The sequence below is a fragment of the Aethalodelphis obliquidens genome, unplaced genomic scaffold (genome assembly GCF_003676395.1).
Source record: "Aethalodelphis obliquidens isolate GAN/ISIS:26980383/991018 unplaced genomic scaffold, ASM367639v1 scaffold82, whole genome shotgun sequence".
Classification (NCBI taxonomy): domain Eukaryota; kingdom Metazoa; phylum Chordata; class Mammalia; order Artiodactyla; family Delphinidae; genus Aethalodelphis; species Aethalodelphis obliquidens.
The window spans coordinates 5,631,515-5,645,792 of NW_020838026.1; the positions used below are offsets into that span (position 1 = coordinate 5,631,515).

At 40.3% G+C, this 14,278-nt stretch overlaps 1 long non-coding RNA gene across 1 annotated transcript; it reads right to left on the reverse strand.

Moving 5' to 3' along the window:
• Positions 1-7,858: 7,858 nt before the first annotated feature.
• Positions 7,859-14,045, reverse strand: LOC113612790 (uncharacterized). The gene is made up of 2 exons (XR_003429965.1): positions 13,936-14,045; positions 7,859-8,206 (listed from the first exon to the last, which is right to left on the reverse strand). It is a non-coding gene; the product is annotated as an uncharacterized LOC113612790 (long non-coding RNA).
• Positions 14,046-14,278: the final 233 nt, after the last annotated feature.

Below are 14,278 nucleotides of genomic sequence, written 5' to 3' on the forward strand. Positions count from 1 at the left end.
CTGGTTACTATGTAGAGATTTGGACCACAGAGAGATACATTTTACGTCTTCGATTGGCTAACGGTGAGATGAGGAAGGCGGACAACTAAATGGTTTTTTCATGATTCCTTTTTCAAAGCACACCCGTCTGTATACATAAACTCACACCTACTTCAGCACTCAATTCCCATCTCGCTGGTGAACACTTCCTAGACTGCCATGGCTCACAGATGTGTTTTCCACCTCTGTGTACCTGACCTGTATAAAATTTAGCCCTGCGTCATCCTTTGCACTGTTGCGTTGATAATTGTCCACCGTTTCATGTGCATTTCCCATCTCCCTCCCTGCAGGCAGAGGCTTTAGGAACGTGCTCATCCTACCCTGGTGTGATTCTCAGGTGGCTGGCCCATTCATGCTTCTCAGCACTCAGACAATTTCCATGGTCACGTGGAGGTGTCACGGTGGCTTGAAGTTCAGCGTTAGTTCAGAATGATAGCCAGGGATTGTCTGAAAGACAGTCAGAGAAAAAAGTCCCAGATGACACGTCATTTAGATAATATTTGCCTAATCTTTGCATGAAACCTACATGATGATAGTCTCATACGTGGATCAATTTTAATCTTCTTTTTTTTCACTCTCTCTCTCATTCTCTTTTCCTCTCTGTCTCCCACCCCTTTCGCACCTCTCCCTCTTTCCCTTTCTGTAAAAGTAGAGACAAAAGTTAGCGGAAGTCTCCGTTGTCAGACTTCAGAGTCTTTGCTAAACATTTGACATCTGAAGGCTTGTCCCCCTCCCCTGCGACCTCGGCCTCATCTCGCTTGCATGGGCACAAGCCTCGCAGAGATAACCATATCAGGCAGAATAAATGAAGCTTGTTTCCTTCTAAATTTGCTTCCTCCTACACACGGTATGGCTCTGCACCCTGGGGCAGGCGGGCACTCTACCCCAGGCCTCTCCCTACCGACTCTTGGGTGGAGGCGCTGGGCTAGATGTGGTTGGAGATCTCCGTTCACCAGACAGAAGTTGTGGACCTTTTGAACCAGAAAAAGATCCCACAGAAAGTCTCATGGGACATTCTCATTTTAGAGATAGCAAAATGGAGGCTGAGAGGAGTTTGATGAATTGTCTGAAATCAGAGTTAGATCTGAACAGAGCAGGCGCTGGAAACCAGAATGCTCTTATTACCCAGGCTGGTCTTCTTTCTGCTTGAACCCAGAGACTCAGAGCCTGTACATTTCAGCAGTGACCCTGAAAGCTCAGAGAGTGGACTCCCCCAGTGTCCCAGTGGACTAAATCCTCCTGAGATTTCATCAGGATGACACAGAGAAGCCCTGCCCTCGGCAGCCTGCCTTGGAGGAGACCTGGAGAACCTACTTCCTACATGCCTTGGGGTCCGCGGAAGAGGGAAGCAGCTGGTACAGTGTGGTCTGTGCGCTGGATTCTCTCATGTGCTCTGTGATGCCATCCAGGACCTGACTGCTGCCACCTGTCCCCACCCCACAGAAGGGCAGTTGGAGTTGACTCTCCAAAGGCAACATGGCGACAAGAGACGCGAAAGGGAAGCTGGAGCCGCTGCATAGAGGGCTGGGTGCCTGAAGAGGAGAAGCACACAGCTCCCCACTGGGATAACTGGACTATTGCCCCCAATACCCTTCAGAGGGACAGAAAGTCCACTATTGAAGTTCTTTACTTTAGTTCTTCAGGGCATCTTAGAATGGAACCCATAGAAAAACACAAATGCCTCTCTAAAAATGGTAAGACTTCCCTAGGAATTGGAAGATTGGATAACTTGGGCAAGGAAAATGGAAAGAACCCCTAAAATCTTGACTTTCTCCTCTCGCCACCTTCTAGCATGTGCATGTGGACACACACACACACACACACACACACACACACACACACTTTCCCCTGTGCTGTCTGGAAGACCAGCAGAGGTTGGCAAGTCCTCCTTCTTCTGCTGCCATCTGGCTAAAGCAAACCTCTTGCGCAGAGCCACCCCCTTTTGCCGCCTGTGAGGGGCAACCCAGCCTCAAATTGCTTCCTCATTTCTGGGGGGCTCAGCACGGATGTTCACAACTCCCAGCCGACCTTCTGCTTCTGTCAGGCTTGTTGGCTCTAGCCTGCCACCCTCCTCATGGGCACCTGCAGCCCTCGCATGTCAACTAGTTTTGTGCTTTTTTAGTGCTTTCTTGTCCTGCACTCCCAGCCTCCAGCCTCCCTCCGGGCAGCAGTACCTCCCACTCGCTCACCACTCTGCCTGCGTGCTTCCCAGCCTGCGAGGGCAATTTTTCAGAAAACTATTTTTAGAAATAGTAACCTCAGAATAAACACAGCACACCAGATGCTGGTGTTTTTCTGGGGCAACTGAGCTGAGAATCATTTGTTTAAAGAGAAAAAGGTAAAACAGCCAACCTTGCTGTTCGGGCAGGGCAATGGGCTGCAGATCGCTGGGTTTTACTCCCTCTTGTGGCAGGAGTTTAGATGACATGATGCCACCTTGACCCCGACTAGTAAGACTTTATTATGGACAGAAGTTTTACTTGACATTTAGCCTTCTAGTTTGATGAAAAGTAAGGATAGATTGCATCCTAATTTTAAGGGTAAAAAATGTATTAAGGATATTAGGGCAATTTCTCTGCATCTTTTCCTTATTTCTGGAAGGACTGATCAACATATAGAACTATATTTTGAAAATGAGGCTATGGTAAAACTGCTGGAGACCTTGGGTTAAATAAAATGTTTCCCTAAGCAGAATCTGCATGTAATGGGAAACTATTAGGGCATATTCTGTACTATATGCCTCTTTCCTAAGTAAGGGTCAGTAGTTCTGAGAGCTCCTTAGAAAATGGGATAAAAAGGGACAAGTTAGAAGGGGGATTTGCCAGTCTAGCGTTGGAGAGAAAACACAATGAAACAACAACAACAAAGCTTTCTGATTGTAAGACCAGGGAGACCAGAACCAAGGGTATCCCTTTCAGAAAGTTTTAACCACATTTCTATTAAGCATATTTCTTAGTGAATTTGGCACCGTTTGCAAAAAAGACATCAGAAGGAAATTGAAAGACTTTTGTAGACCTTCTGAATTCTAGAACTCTACAATTCACGGCCATAAGATTCTTCTAACTGGAAGAAAGGTGTAAGTGAAAGGTCATCATTGGCCTAAAGACTTTAGTCCTCGGATCAAAAATGCTTCTCAGTGTGGAAAATAGCCGATGAACAATTATCTAGTCACATTATAAATGACAGGGCTTCTCCTACAACTGGCTGTGGCTTACTAATGTCTGGGTGATGGAGTAAATCCAAATGGCTGTGGTTTGCAGGAGGGAAAATGTGCAGTAATCGATCAGTCAGATCGTGCTCCATCTCTCAGCCCATTTTGAGTCAGACTTTGTGAATTATGGAACTGCATTCATTCATTCAACAGAAAGCATTCCATTCACAAATAGTCCAGCCGAACTGACAATTGATGCATTGAGTTCTTTTGCTGAAGGGCTGTTGGGTTTCCAGAGTAACAGCCTCATCTTTGACTGCCCTTTTCTCTCTATTCACCTTCACCAGTTTTGTTCATAAGTTACCTAACTTCTAGCAACTCCTGGTGGGGAGACCAGCACCGTCCATTCTCCCATGGCCAGGAGCATCAGATGACACTGTTTGTCCCCTAAAGTGGGCAGTCACAAAGGAGTGTGCACTGCTGGTTTTCCTACGTACATGACTGAATTTCCCTTTGTTGCCAAGAAGGAGGAGACACGCACACCATCTGACCCTGTGACCAAAGTCATCCCTAGCTGAGAACCATTGACCTAAGGAGAGTTGTTAGGAGAGATTTCATTTCTTCTTTTTTGGTCATTCATTCTCTTTTTCCCATTTACATTTTTCAACAATGATAGAAGACATATAACCTGGAGTAGGCCTTAGAGATCAGTAGTGAACAAAAATAAAATTTCTGGCCACAAGTGACTTATAATCTAGCATAAGTGTGGGAAGGAGACAGATAGACACATAAACGAATATGTCAGAGGATCCACGATGGGGACAAACTAAGAAGAAAACAAAACAAGGTAGTGAGCTAGAGAGTGCCTGGGTTGGCTGGACAAGGAAGTGTCAAGTGTGGGACCACAGAGTCTAAGGGCTGGACCTGGCATTTGGCTGGATCTTGAATCTGACAGAGATCATCATGATGCTGGCCGTTCAGGGGTGTTGAGAAGGAAAGAGACGCGACCAAGGCCAAGGTTTTAGAAGTTTCCTCTGACTGTGGTCTGTATGTAGGCTATTTGGAAAAGAGCAAAGCCATAGAAACCAATAAATTGATTAGGAGGTTGCTGCAATTATCAAGAAAAAAGATAATAAAACCCTGAGCTAGGTGGTGAAATTGGGAATGGAAAGGAGGGATGGCAAATGAGGAATTTATAGCAGAACCTTCTCGATTTTTAGATTTAATAGATGATTAAAAAATAAAGCCTTGCATGACTTTGCCACACTAGGATGTTAAACAAATTAAACACTACTATCAATTTTACTTTATGAAAACAGGACTCTTTTAACACATGAAGAGCATAATCTCAGAACAAAGGGGCAGTCCTCTGGGTTGATGATTTTTAATTTTGTGTATAATCTTTTAATTTTGTGGACGGCTGTATTTTTCTCATTGCATCACAGACCAGAAACCACTATATGCTTGTTCTAAGAACCCACCCATAACGTGTTCATTCTGGGCTTAGCTGAAAACGTGATGAGCTATGAGGCTGGAAGAAAAAAATAATGTAAAAGATCACTGCAAATTTTTGTAGTTGGGTAAACAGTATTTGAGGGAATCCATAGCAAAAAATAGAAGAGAGGAGGTAGGTTTGAATCAAAGGCAGTGTCTGGATTGCAATCTGATCAATTTGAGATGTTGGAGGCACATCCCTGGTAAGATATTTGGTGAATTGTCGTAGGCACGGTATTGAGGTTAAGGTTAAGAGTTAGGACCACAAATACAGATTTTGGGATTGTTAACATGAAAATAATTGAAGCCATTAGGCACAGTCTCCAAGGGAGAAAGGAGGAAGGACAGTGGATAAACGCAGCACTCTGGAGAAATTTAACAGGCAGAAATTAGCCAGAACTCAAAGGATAGAGGAACCCAAAATAGTCAAGAGGATTAACAAAGCAGAACAGCAGGCGTCAAAGAGTGAACTGGTTGTAAGGAAACTGGGGCCACAACAATAGACTTCATCTTCCTGCGTGTAAAAGGAAGGACTGCAGATAGTTCATGTGTTAGTAAGATACAGTTTTTGGAATGATGGAGACCTGGACATATTTATAGAGGGGGAGAAATGTATGATCCATGAGGAAAAAGTAATTGATGCAATAAAATGCCAAGGGAACCTTGGTGGGGATGTGGAGGGATAAAGTTTGAAGATAAAAGAAATCATCCTATTCCTTAGGAAAGGAGGGAGGATTTCATGGGTGAAGGCACTGAGATATCAAACAACTAGAAGGGTACAGTCACAAATAAAGAGAAAAGGTGCCAAAGAAGCCCTCATAGATGACTCCAGTCATAAGCTGTGAGAGGTGAGGAAGGACTAGAATTTGTTATAGCCCCTGTAGAAGTCTGGTAAGGAGCTAACAAGATAACAGCTAAAAAAGCAGAACTAAGGAATGAGGAGGCTGCTGGCTTGAGTTAGTGTGTGTTTATTATGGGTCAAACCAGCTCCATGTTATGAACTTTTTGAGCTACTCTTGGCTGCTGGAGAGTAGAAAAAGAGAGAGCAGAGTCAGAAATTAGCACTAGAAGTAAGAGGGAAGATAAGGATAGGAGGGGTCTAGAGTTCCAGGAGGAGAAGTACTAGCAGGTCCATATCAGCATCAGAAGCAGACAGGACGACTGGGAATTCGGGGTGTGTTGAGGGACCACAGGTCACAGTGAGAGGGGTTTCAGTGTGGAGCCTTGCTGTAGCTTCACTGTAGTCAGGAGGGAGAGGCGTGGGGTTAAGATGAATTTCACAGACGTGTTTTGCTCATTAACCATGTGCCTGACCATGACGGTTGATAAGACTGGCAAGGTCCCTGCCCTCATGGAATTATATTCTAATAATGGGAGCAGAAGGCAGGGAGAAACAGACAATAAACAAAAAAAAAGGAGAACGTATCAGGTGGTGATGATGATTGACATAGAAAGACATGACGGCAAGTCATCACCACACATTGAGTGGGGAAGGAAGGTCTCTGATTAAAGAACATTTAAGCCAAGATCTGAATGACTAGGTAGAGGTGGACGTGGGACAAGTGGTCCCATGGTTATGGGGAATCAAAGGAAGAGAGGCATCAAGGGTGACTCCTAGATGTTTGTTCAAGCAACAGGTGGTCCTTTTTACTGAGGTGGGGAAAACTATAGAGGAGCAGGTGTTGAAGGGGGTGAGGACTGGCAGAAAATCAAGAATTCTCTTTTGCCACCTGGAGTTTAAGATGTCCAGGGGTGGCCGTGAAAGTGGAGAAGTTCTAAGCATGAAGAGAGCATCAGGGAAGGCCAAAGAGGTTGTGAAGATCAAAGAGTACTCAGAATGAAGCTCCTCAGGTTGTAATGTGGGTCATAAATATCCTCCTTGTTCAGGATCCTTGAGGTTATTTCAGAGGAGGGCAGGATTTTGGTTGAGGAAGAAGAACTTGAAGAAGGAACTGAAATGATAAGGAATATGAGCAAATTTTCTTTTTATTTATTTATTTATTTTTAAAACAGCAGGTTCTTATTAGTTATCCATTTTATACATATTAGTGTATATATGTCAATCCCAATCTCCCAATTCTTCACACCACTCCCCCTCCCTGCCACTTTCCCCCCTTGGCGTCCATACGTTTGTTCTCTATATCTGTGGGCAAGTTTTCTTGACGGAGTCCTAAAGACTAGTGGATGGTGGAGATGATGGGGAAATATATCTGAAAAGCAGTTGAAAATGGTAATTGATGGAGACTATGTATATTCTTGATAATGATTACAATAATATTTTAGCAATTGAGCAAAGATGCTCTTTAGCATAGACTGCATTAAAGAATAATAAAAATGTAGGAAGTGAGCAACCCTGCAATATATAACAGTATTATTGTCTCAATAAGCATAGCGATCTCTTGAGACAGAGTATTAAGAGACATATCCAGATTATATTAGCAATAATAATAGCAGTGAGGGATCTCAGAAGATCCAATCCAACTTTGAGCATTTCTTACAAGTTCGACCTAAGATTTCTTCTTTTCTGCATCTACTTGTGTGTGTGTGTGTGCATCTGTGTGTGTGTGTTTGTGTTTGTGTGTGTGTGTTCTCAGCACGGTTTTTGACTATTTCTCTAAGCAAACATGTGATTCTAATGAAATTTGCTGAATTTCAAGCAGCCACACGTGTATGAAAGCTGCCCAAGTTGGATATTTGTGGAATGCTGATTTTCCATACATATCAACATTTGGTAATTATCATCAGAACTATTCATACAAGTTTAAAAGTGGAAATAAAATTAAGAGAGATTCAACAGGGACCTCAGATGACCTACTGGGTAACCCTTAGAGGTAATCAGTCCTTTCAGTGAGGCCTATGTGACTAAGCACTCTTCCTAACTCAGCTTCTCCTGGAAATCTTAACAGAAACACCTGCTATTTCTTCTTTAAACCTCCACACGCTGGGTGGACTAGCGAACTACAAGCACATTATAATAAGTATGCCTCAAAATTGTCATAAGTCGGTGTATGTATCCTTTCCTAATTTCATAAGTTTCCCAAGGCCTGCTCCTTCCTGTTTTGTTTTTTTGTCAATCTCTCTCAAAAGCTCAGCATATAGGTTTTAAATGATAGCACCACTGGTGAAGTGCATTGGTTATTGATCGCTGCATAACAAAGCACTCCCAAACCTAGCTGCTGCAAACAACAAACATTTATTTTCTGTGGGTTTCTGTGGGTCAGGAATCTGGAAGTGTCTTAGCTACAGGGTCTGTTAGAAGGCTGCAGTCAAGATGTTGGCAGGGCCTGCAGGCATCTCAGGGTTCAACTCCAAGAGGACCCAATTCCAGGATTTCATGCATGGCTGTTGGTAGCCCCTAGTTCCTTGCCATGTGTGCCTGTCCACAGGACTGCCTTTCCACAGTAGCTGGTTTCTCTCAGAGTGAAATGATTCTGGAGAGATGAGAGGGAGAACCTGAGATGGAAGCCAAGTCCTGCTTATAACCCAAGCTTGGAAGTGAAGTCCTGACATGGCCACGGTTTTCTGTTCATTAAAAGCAAAGTTTGATATTGACATGTGCACACTACTATATTTAAAACAGATAACCAATAAGGACCTACTGTATAGGACAGGGAACTGCATTCAATATTCTTTAATAACCTAAATGGGAAATAAATTGAAAATGAATGGATACTTGTATGGGTATAACTGAATCATTTTGCTGTACACCTGTAACTAACACATCACTGTTAATCAGCTATACTCCAATATATATATATTTTTTAAGCAAGTTAGTAACTGCAGCCAACACTGAAGGAAAGGATGTTGATATTAAAAGGTCGGGGCCATTGGAGACCATCTTGCAGACTGCCAACCACACACCATGAGTTGTATTGCTTCACATGGCACATGGGGAAACTGATACTCTGTGAGGATTTTGATTTGTCCAAATCCATTCCTCTCACAAATGGAGCAAAAATGAATATAAAAATTTGCAAAAGACATCGGATAAAGGACTGTTACCCAAAATATACAAAGATCTCTTAAAACTCAATAATAAGAACAAAAAAATACTATTAAAAAGTGAGCCAAAGACCTTAACAGACACCTCAAAGAAGATATACAGATGACAAATGGCATATGAAGAGATTCTCCACATCAGGGAAATGCAAATTAAAACAACCTACCTAAATAGGTACCTACCACTACATACCTATTAGAATGGTCAAAATCCAGATCACTGACAACATCAGTTGCCGGCAAGGGTGTGGAGCAACAGGAGCTCCCATTCATTGCTGGTGGGCATATAGACTGGTACAACCACTTGGGAAACAGCTTGTCAGTTTCATACAAAACCAAACACACTCTTACTACAGAATCCAGCAATCATGCTCCTTGGTACTTACCCAAAGGAGCTAAAAACTTAGCTCCACTGAACAACCAGCAAGCTACAGTGCTGTACACCCTATGCCAAACAACTAGCAAGACAGGAACACAGCCCCACCCATTAGCAGAGAGGCTGCCTAAGATCATAATAAGGTCACAGGCACCCCAAAACACACATCTGGATGCAGTCCTGCACACCAGAAAGACAAGATGCAGACTCATCCACCAGAACAAAGGCACCAGTCCCCTCCACCAGGAAGCCTACACAACCCACTGAACCAACCTTAGCCACTGGGAGCAGACACCAAAAACAATGGGAATTACGAACCTGCAGCCTGCATAAGGGAGACCCCAAACTCAGTAAGTTAAGCAAAATGAGAAGACAGAGAAACATACGGCAGATGAAGGAGCAAGGTAAAAACCCATCAGACCAAACAGATGAAGAGGAAATAGGCAGTCTACCTGAAAAAGAATTCAGAGTAATGATAGTAAAGATGATCCAAAATCTTGGAAATAGAATGGAGAAAATACAAGAAACATTTAACAAGGACCTAGAAGAACTAAAGAGCAAACAAACAATGATGAACAACACAATAAATGAAATTAAAAATTCTCTAGAAGGAAACAATAGCAGAATAACTGAGGCAGAAGAATGGATAAGTGACCTGGAAGATAAAATAATGGAAATAACTACCACAGAGCAGAATAAAGAAAAAAGAATGAAAAGAATTGAAAACAGTCTCAGAGACCACTGGGACAACATTAAATGCACCAACATTTGAATTATAGGGGTCCCAGAAGAAGAAGAGAAAAAGAAAGGGACTGAGAAAATATTTGAAGAGACTATAGTTGAAAACTTCCCTAATATGGGAAAGGAAATAGTCAATGAAGTCCAGGAAGTGCAGAGTCCCATACAGGATAAATCTAAGGAGAAACACACCAAGACACATATTAATCAAGCTATCAAAAATTAAATACAAAGAAAAAATATTTAAAGCAGCAAGGGAAAAACAAATAACATACAAGGGACTCCCCATAATGTTAACAGCTGATCTTTCATCAGAAATTCTGCAAGCTAGAAGGGAGTGGCAGGACATATTTAAAGTGATGAAAGGGAAAAACCTAAAACCATGATTACTCAGCAAGGACCTCATTCAGATTCAACAGAGAAATTAAAACGTTTACAGACAAGCAAAAGCTAAGAGAATTCTGCACCACCAAACCAGCTTTACAACAAATGCTAAAGGAACTTCTCCAGGCAGAAAACACAAGAGAAGGGAGAGACCTACAATAACAAACCCAAAACGATTAAGAAAATGGTAACAGGAACATACATATCGATAACTACCTTAAATGTAAATGGATTAAATGCTCCAACCAAAAGACATAGACTGGCTGAATGGATACAAAAACGAGATCTGTATATATGCTGTCTACAAGAGACCCACTTCAGACCTAGGGACACATACAGACTGAAAGTTAGGGGATGGAAAAAGATATTCCATGCAAATGGAAATCAAAAGAAAGCTGGAGTAGCAATTCTTATATCAGGCAAAATAGACTTTAAAATAAAGACTATTACAAGAGACAAATGATCAAGGAATCAATCCAAATATGAAAAATCATGTATAACATAATATAATATAAAACACAATTTGAAAGGAAACTTTGACTCTCATTAATGCACAAAATTCATAAAGGAATATTACACACAAGAGAAATAATAAATAAGTTTATAGACAATTTTTGCCTCCATGAAACTAAATAAATACACATATCATCTTGGAGTTCCATTGTATATCTATTAAAATTTCCATGCAATTAAATCAGAATAATAATTCACAGTGCTGTCAAGATGATGATAAAATAGTGCTGATTTCAAAATGAGTCATTATCACTTTACAGTGTAATTTTGTAGCATATGTCTATGTTCATACAGCGTTTATAAGTATTGATCTCTTGAACCCATTTTGGGGAAGGGGTTCAAATCAACTCTTCTAAGAAATTGAGAAAAGCTATATATATTAAATCATCATTTCAGAATGATTTATAAAGTCAAAAAGTGTTTAATAATAAATGAATGACTAAATTGTACACATGTATATGATAGAATATTATATATTCATTTAAATTTATCCTTGTGAAACCTAAGAAAAATTTTAAAAACACACAATATTGATATAATGGGAAATTAAAGAAATACTCTTAAAAATGTAGGCTTACTATCTGCAAATGCAAAAAAAGTATATCTTTGTGTAGGTGAGAATTGGGAAGCAATGAACAAAAGTGAAGGTACTTATTTTGTTAGGATAATAGGCTCATTAGTGTGTGGTATTTTTCTCTTTTAAAGTGTTTTTAATACCGTAGATATTTACAGTCCTTATGAGGGAACAGGAACTCATGTGTAGCTTTTGTGTTGTGAGATTGATGTTAACTCTATTTTTGCAGAATTCCATTTTTTTTTCTTTTGAAAATAGAGTAAATCTGTATCACTAACCTTTCATGAACTTTCTAATTTTTTGTAGCTTTTACAAGATTACAGATTGCATTTTGACAATCACACCTCCAAAAGCTTCCTGTTTTCTGGGAAGAAATTATTCTAGGCATGAATACTAAACATGGCTACAGGTTCCTCAATCCTTTTCTCTTTAATTTAAATTTCTTATCCCTTTTGCTGATTTTTAAAGTATCTTTTTCGGTTCAAGCACCATTTTTCCGGAAGCAAAATGTTATTTATGTAGTTTTGCCTTTTCTCCACCATCTGATAACATTATATCATTACTCCCAACTAGTTACCTTCTACATTCATCTTCCTGTTCCAAATATAGCTTGAAAGGCCCTTTTGGTTTCCTTTGGCCTTAACCTTCCTGATTCTATTGTTATCAGTCTCTGGTCTCTGACGTGCTGCCGTCCATGGTTTTGCATTCCTCTGTTTCATTGTTGGCGTGCATACTTTTAAAACTTTGCTCAATGTTATGTGGCAGCCTGGATGGGAGGGGAGTTTGGGGGAGAATGGACACGTATACGTATGGCTGAGTCCCTTTGCTGTGCACCTGAAATTATCATAACATTGTTAATTGTCTCTACTCCAATATAAAATAAAAAGTTAAAAATAATAATAATAAAATGTAAATTTCTTTTAAAGTGATGTGTACAGGCATGTTGAGTTTGTTCGGTATCTTTCCTCTTGTTAATTATCCCTAGATGGTTTCAGTAAAGGGAGCTTCCTAATATTCGTGACCTGTTTGTTTTTTTTTAATAAAATTTCAAGCAGTGATATCAGATCTGATTGCTAAAGTTTTTGGAAGGAGATCCAGTAGAGAAAGAAGAGAATGGGAAATATGACTACCTTTAATTCAAAACAGTTTCCTTAAAGACATGCTAGTGAGCACTAAAAAAAATATGGCTTTATTTGTATAATAACAATAATTGAAAGAACAAAGACTTTTCTTACCAACTATTTTTTTACTACTCTGGGACAGAGCATTGCACGGTGCACACATAGGTGATAGAAAACATTGCAGAGGAATAATGCCACCACAGAATTCTGTGACCTTTTCTCAGGTCACTTGTTTCTAATTGCATTCTGACTCCTAAATCGTTTTCTAATGCAGGGAAACCTGTTTATTTTGTGGATGCTTGTCAACTTCTTCTCTAGCATGTGTCCACGAATCAGGCTGATTAAAAGCAAAATAATGATACAGTGACTATTCTTTTATTTAGAAGTACTTGGTATTCTAAACAAAATAAAGCTTTTGTTACTGGGAATGTCCATTGTCTCAGGCTATTCAAAGAGCAACGGATGAATAAGTTGGTTGTTGTTTTTTTTTTCCAACATCTTTGTCTTCCTTCAATAAGAGCTCAGTTTAAAACAGTAGACTTGTTTAGGTATGACAAATTTATTCTAATTTTGATGTTTAGAGAGCTTACTCTTAAGGAATATTTTCCAACATTTTCTGCTTCTAATATAAATTCACTGAATTAGTACATGTAATAAAGTGCATTTCTGAATATGAAACATTATTTTCGGAGGATTTCATGATAAGGTTGATCACTCTATAGGGCATTGAATCTGTCATAACATCCAAAATTTAAATGTCACCTGAGTTCAACATAAAACCTTAAGTAGAATTTAGTGGGTTAGTGCTATATCTTCTAATGAAAAAGTAGTGACTCATGAAATAATTTCCACCCCTCTGCCAAGATTCCAGCCTAAATTCAGTTTCTTTGGTAATCAGATACATTATCTCCCTCCTTTTAAGCTTGTATAAAAGGTGTGAGTATCTGCGTTACGCTGTGTTACTAATTCAGAGAGCATTGAGATGTTTTATGTGAAAGTACAAGTCAATGGACGTCATAGCCAAAGAGTTAATGGATGATAGGTTGGCATTCTAAGGGTTAAACACAGATACACATAGACATACACCTGAAAGAAGAATATGTTGAATACAAGCACACAAACAGGAATATACATATTGAATATACACACATATATATCTATGGATAGTTATATAGCTATAACTATAAAAATATTAAATATAAATATTAATATAAACTTTTAATGTAAGGTCTGAACATCCTAGTGCTTAGATGATTCTTTTCATCCTTCTTAAAGCAACTGAGGAACAGTCATCTCTAAGAATGTGTAAACCACCTGAGAATATTAATAGGCACTGCTTTTCATGGTGGTCCAAGGAAGAAAGGGGTAAAAATCCTTTGCTCTTTACCAAATTGTTACCCAGATTTTAGGTGTCACTGAGAAACATTCAGTAACCACCTCCTTTCTCCTATAACCCAAAGGAGGGAGGAGAACTGAGTGAGGAGCCTCATGCTTGTCAAAAGAAACAAGGAATAGAAGGAGGGAGGGAGGAGAAAACTGAGCTCACCTCTCCCCAGGGGCTGTCGGAGGCTTTACTGAGTGAGGAAGGCTTACGAAGGCTGCTGAAATACAGAGAGAAAAAAGGCAATCAGAGAACAGGAGCCGACCCCTTCACTCGCCTAGCTCAGTGCACATCAAATAACCTTCCTGTTGCAGTGTTGAATGATCTATTTATGGTCATATTGGCAACAAGCTGGCCCCATAATGAATCATCAGGCTGACTCAAGGGGGTGATCCCCGATGTGTGGCAACTGTTGCTTCTAGATGATGGATTTTTCCTATAACATTTCTTAATCTGTTGAATGCTCCTAACCTCCAAAGCTAGGTTAATGCCACGTGATGCAGAGCTG